This window comes from Lontra canadensis, unplaced genomic scaffold (genome assembly GCF_010015895.1).
Source record: "Lontra canadensis isolate GAN:19392208 unplaced genomic scaffold, GSC_riverotter_1.0 scaffold38, whole genome shotgun sequence".
Lineage (NCBI taxonomy): Eukaryota > Metazoa > Chordata > Mammalia > Carnivora > Mustelidae > Lontra > Lontra canadensis.
This window is the reverse complement of record NW_022631032.1, coordinates 1,324,832-1,341,198: the sequence shown is the minus strand read 5'-3', so window position 1 is coordinate 1,341,198 and position 16,367 is coordinate 1,324,832. Positions and strand designations below refer to the sequence as shown.

The window sequence follows — 16,367 nt, the reverse complement described above, 5'->3', positions numbered from 1 at the left end:
CTCCTTCTACAGCTTTCCAGCAGTAGCCATCTAGTGTTTGTTAGTGATAAGCAAGGTCAGGGGTTTCATTACTTCCTGAGGCACCTGGTAGCTAGAACTAAATCCTGCTTCCTTTTCGGTCCTACCTTTGTCCTTCAGGGCCACACAATATAAATCTGCCCCTTGGTCCACAGGGGAGATCTTCAGAGGTTGACTGGGTCTTCTCTTCAAAAAGGCCTCTCACCGGACAACCCCTTCTTGATCTGAGACCCCACTCATCTCCAGTTGTATTAAGTACACCGTAGGTGTTCTCCAGTTTCCCTGCCCCAAAATAACATGCCCATTGTTATTCTCAGATGCATCTTTTCACAGAGCCCTGTCCCTGAGTGGTAACAAATCACTGTGTTAAAATACAGCCTGACTTGATCTGATAAAGTCAAAATTGAGGAGGAGAGGACTATGAAAGACTTCCTGCAGAAACTTTGCCCTCTTGCTTTTGATAACTTTAAGAAAGCTGGTGCCTACATTTGAGCATATTAAGAAACAGGCTTGCAAAATGTTAAACTGAGTTTTCTAGAAGTTTCATTTGTTTTTCTCCCTCTGCTTTGTCATGGTGAACATTCTCCAAATAACATTCTTGTAGGGAAAAAAAAGTTGGAAACTTCATAAAAGATACTTCTACGCTGTAGTGGGCAACAAAAATATGGCATCTGCTTAATTGATTATAGTTCCCATGGGAAATGTGTGTGAGCAGCATTTTTAAAAGCTCTTTCTTTGCCTTTGGTTTCTCTTTGTGTCCTAATTGAGTAATTTCCTCTCACATCCTTCTGTCCCTGGCCTAGAAGCCTGGTAAATAAGCAAGCCTCAGAGAGATCTAGAGAGCCAGCAACATCCTGGAAATCTGAGGCCACAAGGTTAAGCACAAAAAATGCTCTCTTTCCAGGAAGGAATGACTGAATCAGAGCAATGACCTTGGCTTTCAGTTAGTTTTTGTCCAAACTTTTCCCACTCTTTTCCTCTCTGTCCCCCACCCTCACGTGACCTAGGCTGAGGAGGGGCTGGGACTATTCTTCCCCCCACCCCCCCCACCCCGCTGTCCTGCTTAAGTCCATCCTGCCTTTGGCATGTGCCTCGGGACTTCATGTGTCCACAAAACTGAGTTGAGCCAAGCTTCCCGTCCAGCTCCGAGAAGAATGCCCATCAGGAAGCACAATTATTTCAAGAATGTGAAATACAGTATTTTAATGGAGCCATTTTTCACGTTGCTCTAGAAAAAGGATATAGACTTAGTTGTTGGTCTATCTGCAAATGAGACTTGTTCACACCAGAGCACCTTCCTGATTTCAACACAACAACCTCTTGGTGGTTTTCTCTGCCATAGAGCAATATTGGCTGTGGCCTTCTTCTCCACAGGTGCAGTCCAGTGAGACAGGCTGTTGAAATGGAGGCAGGGTTGTTAGCAAAGGGCCCTGACTTTGGACTTCATCCTGCAGTGACAGTGCCAAGCCAAGCTACAGCGAAACATCAGGCAGGGTGTTAAAATTTATTTCTAGAACCGTGCCTGGTCTTAAAATGAAACCATGATGTTAGCAGCAGGGCAGGAGAATCTCGTGCTCTTGTGCTATTTGGCTTCCACACAAGTGGATAAAGTATTTGATAACATTTTACTTTTGGTTGATATTCTTTCTATGATAAACACCGAGCCCTCCCCAGTCAGTGGCAACAGAGAGCTCCTGGCCATAGAGACAGTTGCCAGGAGTCAAACTCGGTGATTTTCTCTGTGCAGGATGGACCGCTGGATCCGATTCTTTGTTGAAATAGGTTTATATTTATCATGATAATGATAAAGTAAACAATTAAAAAGATAAAATGGAGGGCATAATCCACATCTCCAGGGTACTGAGCTTGGGATACTTCACTACTTTGGAATAAAAAAAAAGAAAAGAAAAAGAAAGAAAGAAAGAAAGAAAGAAAGAAAGAAAGAAAGAAAGAAATACCTCATGCAATAGTCACTGACTTTTCCAGATGAAACTGGACTATACAAACACTCTTTGAGTATGTGCGATTTCACTTAAAACATGTCTCCTGGGTCAGAGACCTAGTGCAAAACCCAGTCGATTCAGTGAAATGAATAATCCTTACTCTTCAATCACTTTGGGAAAGAGAGTTCGGTCTTCTTTGAAGCCAGAAAAGAAATGCTTTTTAGAATCACAGTTTCCTATACTACTTCACTGGGAAGTAAAGGCAGGGGATGGGAATGTGGTAGGGAAAAGCCAAGTGACTGGACCAAAGTTTAAGTTTGCTTGAGACTCACCTTCCTGTCTCTTGCACTGGCTTGATGCCAACACTTCCAGCTGCCTGTCCACATGCAGGGAGGGGAGTGTGGAGGACCACATAGATGGGGAGAAGAGAAAGGGAGAATGTTAGTAATGTTCAAACTAATCACTTCCCCTCACCCCTCCCCCTGCCCCAGGCAAATTCACAGGAAGTCCCATCCCCCTCAGGGCTTCCCTTTTGGTATGGTCTAGGAATTCTCGGGCAATCAGCCTGGAGGGCCCTGGTATGGCTTGAAGAGGGGAGGGAAGAATTACCCTCCAGGGTTCTGCCTGAGGAGCAGGGTTCTACTCCTCAAACTTACAAGCCAGTGGCCATTTGAGGGGATAGATCTACTTGGAGTCCTTTCCTGATCTCAGACTGATCTACTTCAGTGGATCTTCAAAGGAAAGCGTCAAGAGTTGCTTTGGGGACTTTCTCCCCAGGAGGCTCTTTGACTTCTACAAATCCCTTCCGAGAGGAGGGCAGTGGGGTAGAAGAGGGACATGCTCATGCTTGGTTTGGAAAATCTCCAAGTCTGTGACTAATTCTAGGTTTGATCCTTCTCCATTCCCAAGTAGAACTCCATGTCCATGGTAGGAAGGTCTCATAAGACCCAAGGAGAAATGCAATATTTCCCTGTGTCACTTACCAGAGAATTTGAGGCTTGTGGCAAGTGCCGTAATGCTCAAAATATATTCCTAAGAAATTCACCTCCATCTCAGTTATCTGCTCCAATGGGAGGGGACAATTGGTAGTGATAACATTAGTGTTAGGTCTGCTTACCCAGGCTTGTTCTACTAACTCAGAGTGTATATAAGTGTATCTAACCTACTTTTTAATAGTATATATGACTACTTCTGGTTTTAGTGTATATAACCTACTCTGATTGCTACTTTTTCCCCAAAACATTTTATTTTAAAAATTTCAATCCAGGGGCTCCTGGGTGGCTCAGTGGGTTAAAGCCTCTGCCTTCAGCTCAGGTCATGATCTCAGGGTCCTGGGATCAAGCCCCGCATCGGGCTCTCTGCTCAGCAGGGAGCCTGCTTCCTCCTCTCTCTCTGCCTGCCCCTCTGCTTACTTGTGATCTCCGTCTGATAAATAAATAAATAAATAAATAAATAAAATCTTAAAAAAATGTTTTGGGGGGGTTGGGGTTATGGACATTGGGGAGGGTATGTGCTATGGTGAGTGCTGTGAAGTGTGTAAACCTGGCGATTCACAGACTGTACCCCTGGGGATAAAAATATATTATATGTTTATAAAAAATTAAATTAAAAAAAATTTTTTTCAATCCTATAGAAAAGTTTCAAGAGAAGCACAATGCTGTATACTTATACTTTTCCGTAACACTTTAAAAAAAAAGACTAGTACAATGAACATTTATAAATCCTCCAACTAGATTCACCAATTTCATGTTTTACCATATTTTTTGTCTCTTTCTCTGCACACGCACATACCCATTTACCTATATTAAAATGTGTATATATGTGTATATATATATGTACACACACATGCACACACACATATATGCACACACATGTAATTTTGTTTAACTATTTGAGAGTATGTTGCAGACATCATGATTCTTCCACCTTTGCACTGTATGTCTACAAAGAGGACATACTCCTACATGACCATGATCACTTCGAAGAAATTTAACATTGACACAAAACTATTGTTAGATTTGTAATCCATATCCAAGTTTTCCCAGTGGCCATTACAGCTGGATTTTTAAAAAATTAATTAATTTATTTATTTGGCAGAGAGAGAGAGATCACAAGTAGGCAGAGAGGCAGAGAGAGAGAGAGGGAAGCAGGCTCCCCGCTGAGCAGAGAGCCCGATGCGGGGCTCGATCCCAGCACCCTGAGATCATGACCTGCGCCGAAGGCAGCGGCTTAACCCACTGAGCCACCCAGGCGCCCCTACGGCTGGGTTTTTAAAATACCTAGGATCCAGCCAAGGATCATACACTGTATTTCACTATCATGCTCTTCAGTCCCTTCTTATTTGGAACAGTCCCCTTGACATGGTTTTCCATCTGTCGTGACACTGACATTTTTGAGGTGTTCTAGGCAAGTTGTTTTGCAGAGTTTGAATGTGTCTGATTATTTCCACATCATCTGTTGTATGTTGGACACTTCCAACTGGAACAGTGCATGGTTGGTACTGTTCACTTGGCCGGCATCTCATGAGAGGAGCAGCACAAAATGTCTGTCTGTCCCATGATAGGGGACAATGACATGTGACCATTCAGTGTGGTGTTGTCAGCCAGATTTCTCCTCTGTGACTACCATATATTTACTGGAAAGAGTGTATTGAGAGAACATTCTAAGGACTAATAATTTAAAAAATATATATTGTTAGTTACTGGCTCACATAATGGTCCCCTTTATCTCCTCTGTTCCCTTTTGTTTCCTGACAGGATTCCATAGCCATCAAAGCACCGCTCTGGCAGGAATGCACGAGGCATTTTATACAGCTGCCCAGCATTGATAACTGGCCGGTTGCTTGTCCACACTGACTCACATTGGATCGAAAGGTCCTCATTACCCTCACTGGTTTAATGATATTCTCTGATTAAACTTGGCCAGGCTGCCAGCCTAGAGGGAGCCTCTGTGGACTTTTCCTGTCTCTCTCTGGACGGGAACTGACCTGCTGCTCCAGTGATTTCGAAAGAGCCCTGCATATATTTGCTTTCCTCTCTCTTTGGGGCAACAAACAAGTGGATCAAAAGTATAACTCATCTTCCAAACTAATTTCATAAACATGACACAACATTAAACACACACACACACACACACAAGAAGTTTACAATGAGGGAGCTTATGATGTAGAAGACTGGACTGGGGTCAGAAGACCCAGGTTCAAGACTCAGCTCTTGGATTCATAAACCGTATGATTTTGGGCAGCTTCATTTACCTCCCTGAATTTCAGAATTATTATCTCCAGAAATAAAATCCTTTTTATGTCAGTTAGCACATCAAACAAAAGAAACTGGATGAAGTTCCATTAGAATTGGAGGATCACTGCAGTGCATATCAGAACATTTGCTTTGGGGAGTTCTGAAGAGCACCTCAAAAGGATAAATAATTGCATCTGTCTGGTAGTCCGGGTGATTATTTGGTAACAAGTTATTCCCAAACCTCAGAGACTTAATACCACCCAAAATTCTTTCTTATGTTGTATGTTCATGGAAGGATTGGTATGGCTGTGCTTCACCTTGTCTTTACTCCATGACATAGGCTGATAATAAAGCCCCTGTGTGGGACATTACTTATGGAAGAAGGAACAGAGACATGGCAAACCCCATCTTGAACATAAGAGCACTTCATTGGCCAAAAGTAGTCATGTGACCATGACTGCCATTACTGGAGAAGGGAAGTACCATCTCCTGCAGGAGGAGCATTACAGGGAAGGACAGTGATGTGTTTGGCCACCAGCAGCATGACCTATTGCAGAATGCATCCTTGAAAGCAGCTGGAAAAAAAAAGTTCAGGGATAGGTCTTTGGGACCATCTATGTGGAAATATTTTCTCTATATGTTAAGTCATCATAAAACCATAAAAAGTTTAATCAATCAAATATGAGCTCTGACTGATAATCTGTAGTTCACTTATTTCTCAGATGGGCTAAATCTATGCAGTATGTTCCAGACCAGCCGCGAGAGAGAAACACTGACTTAATGATGATTAAAGATTCTCCAGACAATTCTGGGGAGGCCAGCTAGCCTGGTATGTGAGAAGTGAAATCCCAGATCTGCGGATTTCATGGGCTTTCTGTGGGGCTTGGGCATGATGTCATGTGTGATAAGACTGTGGGATATGATGGTGTCATTGTCAACAGGAACTCCTCAGGAGCAGGGAATAGAGTTTACTCATATTTGAATCCCCACCACCTAACCCAAGTAGCACATAGTAGAATCTAAATAAATACTGATAGAATGAGTGATTAAGTGAGGATACACACAAGGAAATTTAGTTAAGGTAAGAAAAAAAATGTCCACATCCATATTAGAAAATGATGGTTAAACTCTTTCTATGAAGTCAGCATAACTTGACCTGACAAAGATGATCAAGGCAGAAAAATTACAAACCAATACTTCTTATAAAAATAAATCTAATAGCCTTAAACAAAGAGTTTTACTTATGGCAGTGGAGTAGCTTGTATTGGAACAACCCTCCTGAGTCAACAATTATACACTCTGAAGAAAACATGTAAAAAAGACACCAGTTGGAGTCACCTAAAAGCAGACAGAAACTGGAGGAGAGGATTCATACTTAGAAGAAAGGTATGGCACAAGGTGAGCTATCGTTTGTTTTTTTTTTAAGTTTTTTATTACCTGAAGAAAAGAAGAGTAATAGAGAAAAAAACCCAATGAGGGTAAAATGAAATTTAAAGTTTTTCTTGTTCTTAAGTGATATAGAAGGTAACCATTTGTTTAAGTAGTAATAATAATGATGCATTGGGTGGATTTAGCTCTGGAGAAGAGAAACAAAACACAGCAGTGTCAGGAGGGGTGGGAGACAAAAATCAGGAACCTCCTGTTATAAGAGACCCATACACACACAGATGTAAAGTGGTATAATGTTATTTAAAGATATACTCAGATTAATTTTTTAAAAAGATTTTATTTATTTGTTTGACAGAGAGAATGAGAGAGAGAGAGAGCGAGAGCGCGAGCATGAGCAGGGGGAGTGGCAGGTAGAGGGCAAAGGAGAAGCAGGCTCCCCACCAAGCAGGGAGCCAGATGTGGGACTCAATCCCAGGACCGTGGGATCATGACCTGAGCCGAAGACAGACGCTTAACCGACTGAGCTGCCCAGATGCCCTACTCAGATAAATTTAAAAATGTATGTTGCAGGGGCGCCTTCTGCTCTGCGCCTTCTGCTCTGCCTTCTGCTCTGGTCATGATCCCAGGGTCCTGGGATCGAACCCCGCATCGGGGCTCTCTGCTCAGCAGGGAGCCTGCTTCCCTTCCTCTCTCTCTGCCTGCCTCTCTGCCTACTTGTGATCTCTGTCTGCCAAATAAATAAATAAAATCTTAAAAAAAATGTATATTGCAAACTCTAGGGCAATCATTATAAAAATGTTATAAAGAAGTGTATTTGATATGTTAAGAGAAGAGATAAAATGAAGTCATATGAAATGTTTATTTACAACCAGAAAAGCCAGACAGAGGGAGGGGGAAAAAATGAAACAAAAAACAAATGTAATAACAGAAAAGAGTTACAAATATGGCAGATATATTCATCTGACTATATCAATAATTGCTTTAAATGTGAAAGGTCTAAATATATTAGTTAAAGGATTGTTTGGCTGAATAAAAAAAAGACTGAAGCATGTTACCTACAAGAAACCCACTTTAAATATAAAGACTCAGATATATTAAGCACAAACAGGTGGGAAAAACATACCATGCTAATGTTAAATGAAAGCAAGCTGGAATGACTATATTAATTTCAGACAAAGCACACTTCAGAATATAGAAAACTATCAAGGATAAAAAGGGTCATTACATAACAATAAAGGGATCAATTCTCCAAGACATAACAATTGAAGTGTGTAGGCATCTAACAACAGAACATCAAAATATGTAAGTCAAAAGCTGACATAATTCAAAGAGAAATAGACAAAATCCACTATTACCATTGGAGACTTCAACACACCTTTTTCAGGAATTGATAAATCAGGCAGACAGAAAATCAGTAAGGATGTAGTTGACCTGAATGACATTATCAATCAACTTGATCTTATTGACATTTCTAAAATACTCCATCCCAAACCAGCAGAATTTACATTCTTCTCAAGCTTACATGGACCATTTGTGACAATAGATCCTGGGCCACAAAACACACCTTAACAAATGTAAGGGAATAGAAATCATATCAAGTGTGTGCTCAAATCACAATGAAATTGAATTAAAAATCAATAATGGAAAGATAGTTAGAAAAGTTTCCAAATATCTATAGCTTAAATAATACACTTCTGAATAACACATGGGTCAATGATGGAGCCTCAAGGGAAATATTTTTAACCAAATGAAAATAAGAATACAACTTATCAAAATGTGTGGGCTGCAGAGGAAGCAGTGCCTACAGAGACATTTATAGCCTTGAATGTATATATTAGAAAAAAAGATTTAAAATCAATAATCTAAGCTTCTACAGTAGGACACTAGAGAAAGAAGACCAATTTAATCCTAGATCAAGCAGAAGAAAAGAAATAAAAATTAAAGCATAAAATAAACAAAATTGAAAACAGGAAATCAATCTAGAAAATCAATGAAATCAAAAGCTAGTGTTTTGAAAAAAATCAATAAACTTGATAAATCTCTAGGGAGACTAACCAGGATAAAACCTCAGTATTAGAAATAAATGAGGACTCATCTACTGATCCCATGGACACTAAAATTTAATAAAGGAGTACTATGAGTATCTCTATGCTCACAGATTTAATAACTTAGAATAAATGAACTAATTCCTTGAAAGTCAGCAACACCAAAACTCACACAGGAGAAACAGATAATCTGAATAGGTCTGCTATTAAGGAAACACAATAAAAAACTAATAACCTTCAAAAAGAACAGCACACAGGGTCCCTGGGTGGCTCAGTTGGTTAAGCATCTGTCTTCAGCTCAGGTCATGATCCCGGAGTCCTGGGATTGAGTCTGGCATTGGATTTTTGGCTTTGCAGGGAGGCTGCTTCTCCCTTTGCTTCTCCCTCTGCCTCTCTCTCTCTCTGTCATTCTCTGTCTCTCATGAATAAATAAAATCTTGAAGAAGAAGGAGGAAGAGGAGGAGGAGAGGAGGAGGAGGAGGAGGAAGAAGAAAAGACATCAGGGCCACATAATTTTACTGGTGAATTCTACCAAACATTTAAGGATGAAATTATACCAATTTTTCCACCATCTCTCCCAGAAAAGACTGATTCATTAATTTAAACAAATATATACTACCAATGAAAGGGCAACTTGGATGTGGGAGATTTTGATAGTGCCTCCCCAAACATAAATCACTTAGATATTTATCTAACAAAATATGTCCAAGACCTTATACACTGAAAATTAAAAATTGATAAGGAAAATTAAAGACTACATAAATGGAAAGCTGTACCACAATTAAGAGTTGGAAGACTTGATATCATTAAGATAGCCGTTCTCCCCAAAATGACCTATACACTGATTTCTCACAATCTCAATCAAAATTCAAGTGGACTTTTAAAAAACACAAATTGGTAAGCTGATTCTAGAATTTATTTGAAAATACAAAAGACCTAGAAAATCCAATTTTTTATTATATTCAGTTAGCCAACATATAGCGCATCATATAGTTTTTGTTGATGTAGTGTTCAATGATTCCTTAGTATATAACACCCAGTGCTCATCACTACGGGTGCCCTCCTTTAATACCCACAAAAAATCCAATTTTTTAAAATTTAAAACAAAATTTTTATTTATTTATTTGACAGAGAGAGAGAGAGATCACAAGGAGGCAGAAAGACAGGCAGAGAGAGGAGGAAGCAGGCTCTCTGCTGAGCAGAGAGCTCGATCCCAGGACCCTGAGATCATGACCTGAGCCTAAGGCAGAGGCTTTAACCCACTGAGCCACCCAGGCGCCCCCAAATTCCAATTTTTTTAAAGACCAAAATTGGAGGACTCTCCAATTTTATTTTATTTTTAAAAGATGCATTTATTTATTTGAGAGAGAGAGAGAGAGCGCACACTTGCATGTGCGCATGTGTATGGGGGAGGGCAGAGGCAAGGGAATCTTAAGCTGACATGTGCAGCCAGATCCAGGGTTCTATGAGCAGCATGATGGGGGGGCTGGATCTCACGACCCTGAGATCAGAACCTGAGCTGAAACCAAGACTCAGACGCCTAACCAACGGTGCCACCCAGGTGCCCCTACACTCTCCAATTTAAAAATTAACTATAAAATCATAGTGATAAAGATGGTACCATTTCAGTGAAAAGACAGACATGGAAACCAATGGAAAAAAAAAAAAACAGAATTCAGAAAGAGCACCACATGTATATGACCATTCTGGATATTCTGCAAAGGAGCCAAGGCAGTTCCTCAGGGGAAAGAAAAGACCTTTCAGCAGTGTTCAGTCAAATGACTATCTCTATGGGGAAAAGTGGCATTCCCCCTTGTATCACACAATACAGAATAATTGACAGGACAGGGATCATAGACCTAAATATATGACTTAACAATGTGAGAGTTCTAGAAGAAAACAGAGGAGAAAATATTTTCAACCTTGGGAGTAGGCAAAGATTTCTTAGAACCAAGAAAGCATATTTTGTAAGAGAAAAAAAAATAATTTGAAGAACTGGACTTTCTCAAAGTTATAAACTTTTGCTCTTTGAAGGGCACATTAAGAATATAACAAGGTAAGCCACAGGCTGGGAGAACTTTCTTTGTGCAAGATTATTCCCTATATCCATAGAAAGTTGTGGTGGGGTGGAGAAGATCTAAGAAGGCAGGGCAGACTAAAAACATAAGAATGTGGCGAAAAGAACTCTCAAAAGTATACAGAGACCAAATATGAAAGGCACAAACGCAGATGTGTTGGCCAAATCCCAGAATAGGCAATGAGGGAAGTCTACTGAAGCAGACACCTAGAGCCAATCATAAGAGCTGCTACTTCCTATAGGGAGGAGGAAATTTCTCGTTTGATACTCTGAGTGGTGGTGGCACTTAAGTCAAGAAAGCTTATATCTATAATATATTAAGGAAATCTGCGAATGCTTGAGTGAACCCTCGCCATTCTAAGGTTGATAGCAATCATGTCTGGTCATCTGTGTGCTGGCGCCTTCTACCTCCTCTCAGCCTTTTACCCTCCCTTTCCCTTCCCACGTGCCTGACCTGTGGTCTAAGCAGAGGTAGCGGAAAGGTTGGCGACGGAATGTTGCTAGCAGGGTCTGAGTTTGATCTGTGTGCCCATCCTTCTACCATGTGACTAGCTCCAGACCACATTCTCTTTGCCAGTGACTAGCCAATGGGCACAGGGACTTTTCCTGACCAGTTCTGGGGGAAAGTGCCTGAATATCATCTCACATCTCTTCCTAGACAGAACAGCTTTGCTATCACTTCATTAACAATTAAGACTTCAAACTGTAGTTGACTCTCGAACAACATGGCGGTCAGGGACATCAACGCCCCCCTCCCACCAGTGGAAAATCTGTGTATAACTTTGACTCCCCAGAGAGCTTAACTACCAATACTCTGGTATGGGTTGGAAGCCTTACCAATAACATAAACAATTGGTCAATATATATTTTTTGTATGTTATATAGATTATATACTGCATTCTTTCAATAAAGTAAGCTAGAGGAAAAAAGTGTTATTAAGAAAATCATCAGAGGAAACACATTTATAGGACCATACTCTATTTCCTGAAAAATATCCACATATAAGTGGACACAGTTCAAATCTGTGTCATTCAAGGATCAAGTGTAACGCTAACTCTTAGTTGGCTTGGAAAAGTCCAGCTAAGAGCCATGTTCCATCCTCAAGCTGCTGCCATCAGGTGGCAACCAGCAGGGGGGCTTCCGTGATTTTGATGGAGTAGGGCAGACTACATGCTCTGCCTTCTGAACACATTGAAAGACAACAGATCAAACTTCTGAACACTTCAGTGAATCCTGTGTCAAGGGACATTTATCTCCCCTGACCGTCTTGCATACCTTTTATGGAATAAGATAAACTCCATTACTGTCTTCTTCCACACACTATTGAGGTTTTCAGTTAGGATTACCTAGTCCCCTACCATTTGTAATTGTTCTGCCCTTACTTCAATATTTTTCTTTTTATCATCATGTCTGAGCTGGAACCGTGCTGTCATTGAGACAGTGATGCGGAGGGCTGTTTGGGGATGGAGCTATGTGAGGAGGAATTAGGGTCACTGTAACTGACCAAGTGGGGTGCAGAACAGGAAATGGGATGGCATGAGGGTGACCATAGCCTGTCTTGAATCTGGGTGTCACGGCAGACTGTCCCCAGATCCTGCCTCTCTAATAGATGCTCTGTTCATGTAACCCAGGAGATGGGGGCGAGGTGGTAGTAAGGGTCTTTAAGGATAAGGGATCGATTTAGAATCAGACCAAAGGATCAGGGGCACTTCCTCCGAAATAATGAGCATTCAGGTCCGAGTAGAAATGTCCCCAAGACCCCATAGCAGAAATGGTAGCACGTCCTTTTGTTTAGGGATCAGTATAATGTGCTGGGTTTGGGACTCATCAACCTTTTTAACCGCTGCTAAATAATCGGTTAATATGGAAATGTGCATACCTGCCCTCCCAGAAAAGCCATCTGTGTACTTCCCTGGTGGCTCTGGGTGGGTCTGATGGGGGTGTGTGTGGAGAGCCCTCCAGGCCTGTCTGACCCCAGGAGAGCAACTGGGCTCCCCAGGGCCTCTGGGGAAGGCCCCTCTCTGGCTTCCAGACAGGAGAGAGGACTGCTCCTTCGAATTGCCAATTCAGGCACAGATGGAAAAGGCAAGCACAAAAATGTAAAGTCCATGCTCTGAAATTATATGCAAGCAGAAAACGCGGCAGCTGGGCAGATGTTCTGACAGCCAGAGACTCAATAGTGGCCACTTGGAGAGAGAAAAAAAAAACAAAAACGAGGAAAGCTACAGAAATTATTACCCTTTTTCATGTAGTCAGCAACTCTTCTCAATCTCCTGTTGCCTCTGGAACCTCATCTGACCCTGACATCTGGACGTGGCATTGATCTGGAAGCCAGCAGATGAGGCTTCACCAAGAGCAGGCTGTGGGGCTCGGACTGGGTTCCCATCTGTAAAGTCTGGGTCACGAGGACACCGCCTTACAAGGCTTATGCAATGACAGATGGCTATCCAGCCAGCAAATTCATGTTCAAGGCCCACTATGTTCCAGCCGGGGCATCTGAAGAAGATCAAGACAGGATTCCTGCCCTCAAGAAATGCAGGCTCTGGAGAAAGCACCTTCCCATTCTTAGTCATTAGCACCTTTTCTCTCTCCACCTCCTTTAGGATCCTCCTTTGTCTTAAGGGTCACTACCTCCAGGAAGCCTTCTCTAACCCACCCCTCTTCAGCAACGAGCTGGCTTAGATCCCCTATTAAATACTCCTGTTGCCCCCTCTAGTCCTCTGTCATAAATATTAGCATACTTATTCCTTGTTCAGTGTATTATTCACTGGACCTTAAGCATCAGGAATGTAAGGACCGTCTTGAGCATTGCTGCCTCCTTTTCACTAAACACAGGCCTGGCCCAGAAGAGGCACCAGAGGAAGAGTTCTTGAACCAAATTAATGAATGTAAAATCCAAATTCTTACCTTTATAGACCAGGAAACTGATGTCCAAAGAGACAAGCTTTACCAAGGCCACCAGCATGCCAAAGAGCTAGACGAGGACGTGGTATCACCCCGACCCAGCCCAGTGCTCTCCTAGGAGAGGTAACTACTTCTGTGTGTCTCCGACAGTCCCTGAGTGGGAACACCTGGTCTGGAAGGCCAGGGAACATGAGAGGATGCTATCTGATGGCCAGGAAGTTTGGGGGGTGTCTCCTTCGTACTCTGGTCCCCTTTAGTCTCCTTTGTACTCTGCCATCGCTTCCTGAGGGTGTCCTCCCTGAAACTACCAGTCTCTTAGCAAACATCAGAAATGTTGAAAAGCTGACACTCTCCCATGCCACCAACCCCAGGCCCTACCCTTGTTGCCTGCGAGGCCTGGGTGTTTGTCAGTGGGCTGCATGAACCATGGACCGTCAAGGTCTTTGGAGAAGGCACAGAACTCAGTGCCCAGGAAACCAGCCACCAAAGGATGAATGGGACTCATCACAGCTGCACGCTAATAAGCCCAGCTGCCACTTTTCATCCGGACCCATTGTTGTTTGCCTTTAAATTTCCCCGACTCTCCCTCTTTGGACAGGCCATGTGAGGGTTGCCCTCCTGTCCTCTTGTCTGGCTTCCTCTCAAATAAGTCCTTTCCTTGCTGCTCACTGGACTGCTCACTGGATGTCTCGACAATGGTCTTTGCTGCAGGCAAACTGAGGCTCCGTGACACACTTGGCGAGCCAGCCGGGAGCTCTCTGCCTGTGGTTCGCCAGCCCCAATGGGAATAGGAGTCCAGTGACAAGTCCGAGCATCTGCCTAGGCTCTTTGTCCCAGGGATTGTCCCCAGGGCCCCATTCTGACTGGGCGCCGCCAACCTTCAGGGCTTAATTTAACATTTGTACAAGGAAGTGGGTTTTGGTTTTAGTTTGGACAGACATCTCTTAGGGCGTACTTCTTGTGCCAAGGCACATGAGCTGATTTCTTCTTCCCATTTGGTTTGGCTCTCTTAGATTTCTTCCATTCAGTAGCCTCCAAATAGAGGGGTTTGGTTCTCTTCGCTTCCTTTTCTTATGTGACTGACAAATTCTGCCTGGGAAGCCATTTGGCTTGGTCATTAAAGCCCCAACTTTTAGGGAGGAACTAGAAACTAGGAAACTGGTTCAGTCTGTGAAGCCCCAACTTTTGAAAAGGAACCAGTGCTCACGGAGGTCCTCTGGCCTTCATTTGGTTCGTTTGTTGTGGAAGCTTTTGGTGTCTTTGAATAAAACCAGCTCTGTTCTAATTGGAAAGTAGGAAATGACCACTGGATCTGTGCACGCAGCTCTCTGGGCTGTCTTCTCCAAAATTAGGTTTGTTTTGTTTTGTTTTGTTTTGCCACCCTGCTTGGCCACAATATTCATTAGACTTTAGAGAACAATGACTGCTTAACAGAGCCATAAATTGTAATATCATCTTGCACTTAGATTTGTTCTGTAAAAGGGAGAGATTTGGAAAGTGGGCCCTTAAATTTTGTTTGTGTCTTGTTTGTGTATTTGTATGTGTGTCCATTTATGTTGTAAATGTGAAATATTTGCTCTGTCTCTGGATGGCATTGCTTCAATTGATGTGTGAGAACGCTCTAGTTGGTTTAAGGGCAACCACTTGTAAGAATGGGGCATTCTAGAACTCAAAGGTACAAACTAACCCAAATGTTTTTCAACTCATAGGATCTTGAAAAATATTCAGTAACTAAAGCTAACTTCAGGTTGTTGGTCATCTCCTTCGAATTATCAGCATTAAATGTAAAACTTATTCTGCCTGTGTTTACCGAAAGTCAGGTAAGTTCATGTTATCTCTGTTGCAAACTTTTCAGAAAAGACAAAAACCCCTTAGAACTTTGTCTAATGTCTAATGAAGTTTTGTGTATAATCTGAGAACAAACAGATGTGAATAATTTTAATAAACATAATTAAGACTACTGGAAATAATAAGGGAAAGAACTCTGCATGCAAGGAGAGTGAGATTGGTTATTTAAAGAAGACAACCTAGGACAAAATCTGAATGTAAAATTGTTTCTGAAACCATCATCAGAAAGATGAAAGGTGGTTCCCAGAGAAACAGTAGATCCAACTCCCCACCAGCTATTGAGAAAACACATTTGTTTTTCTCAACAGTATGTCTATCCAAGGCTATCCACAGAAATGCTCAAACTCTTCAAGATTTTTACCTTGAGCTCCAGAAACAGAGCCAATGGTTAAGGAGCTCACCCATCACTATTACACACCTGGAATCTCTGATTTGTCTAACAGAGGCACAAACAAGGTTGGAACGGAGAGAGAAAGCAACCGAAGAAGATGCTGAGGGTTTCAATTCTATCAACTTGGGCAGACTACCAGAGAGGTAAACATTCAGTTTGCTGATGTAAACGTTGGGAAGAGGGGAACGAGAGGAGTGGAGAAAGGTTTTAACCAATGAAAATAACTCTTCCTTAATTAACTCTATTAAATGCATTGTAGGTGGAAGCATCTTCGAAGCATTTTAAATCTCCTACAATATTACACCAACGACCACTCAACACATCACTATGTCTTATTATCTGAAATTAACAGCCCTTACTGTGACAATTATAGGTTTCATCCTGGCATTAGAACTCAACCACACAGCATAAAACTTAAATTTATCTGGAAGCCTATTTAAATTCTCAGATCTCTTGGGATATTTTCCCACTCTTATATACCACCTACCATCATTTCTGAATCTGTCAGCAAGCCAA

The 16,367-nt window shown here is 41.9% G+C and overlaps 1 long non-coding RNA gene across 1 annotated transcript; it reads left to right on the top strand.

Moving 5' to 3' along the window:
* Window positions 1–10,559: 10,559 nt before the first annotated feature.
* LOC116874781 lies at window positions 10,560–16,105 on the top strand. The gene is made up of 4 exons (XR_004384061.1): window positions 10,560–10,687; window positions 13,624–13,735; window positions 15,322–15,432; window positions 15,904–16,105. It is a non-coding gene; the product is annotated as an uncharacterized LOC116874781 (long non-coding RNA).
* The last annotated feature ends 262 nt before the right edge of the window (window positions 16,106–16,367 follow it).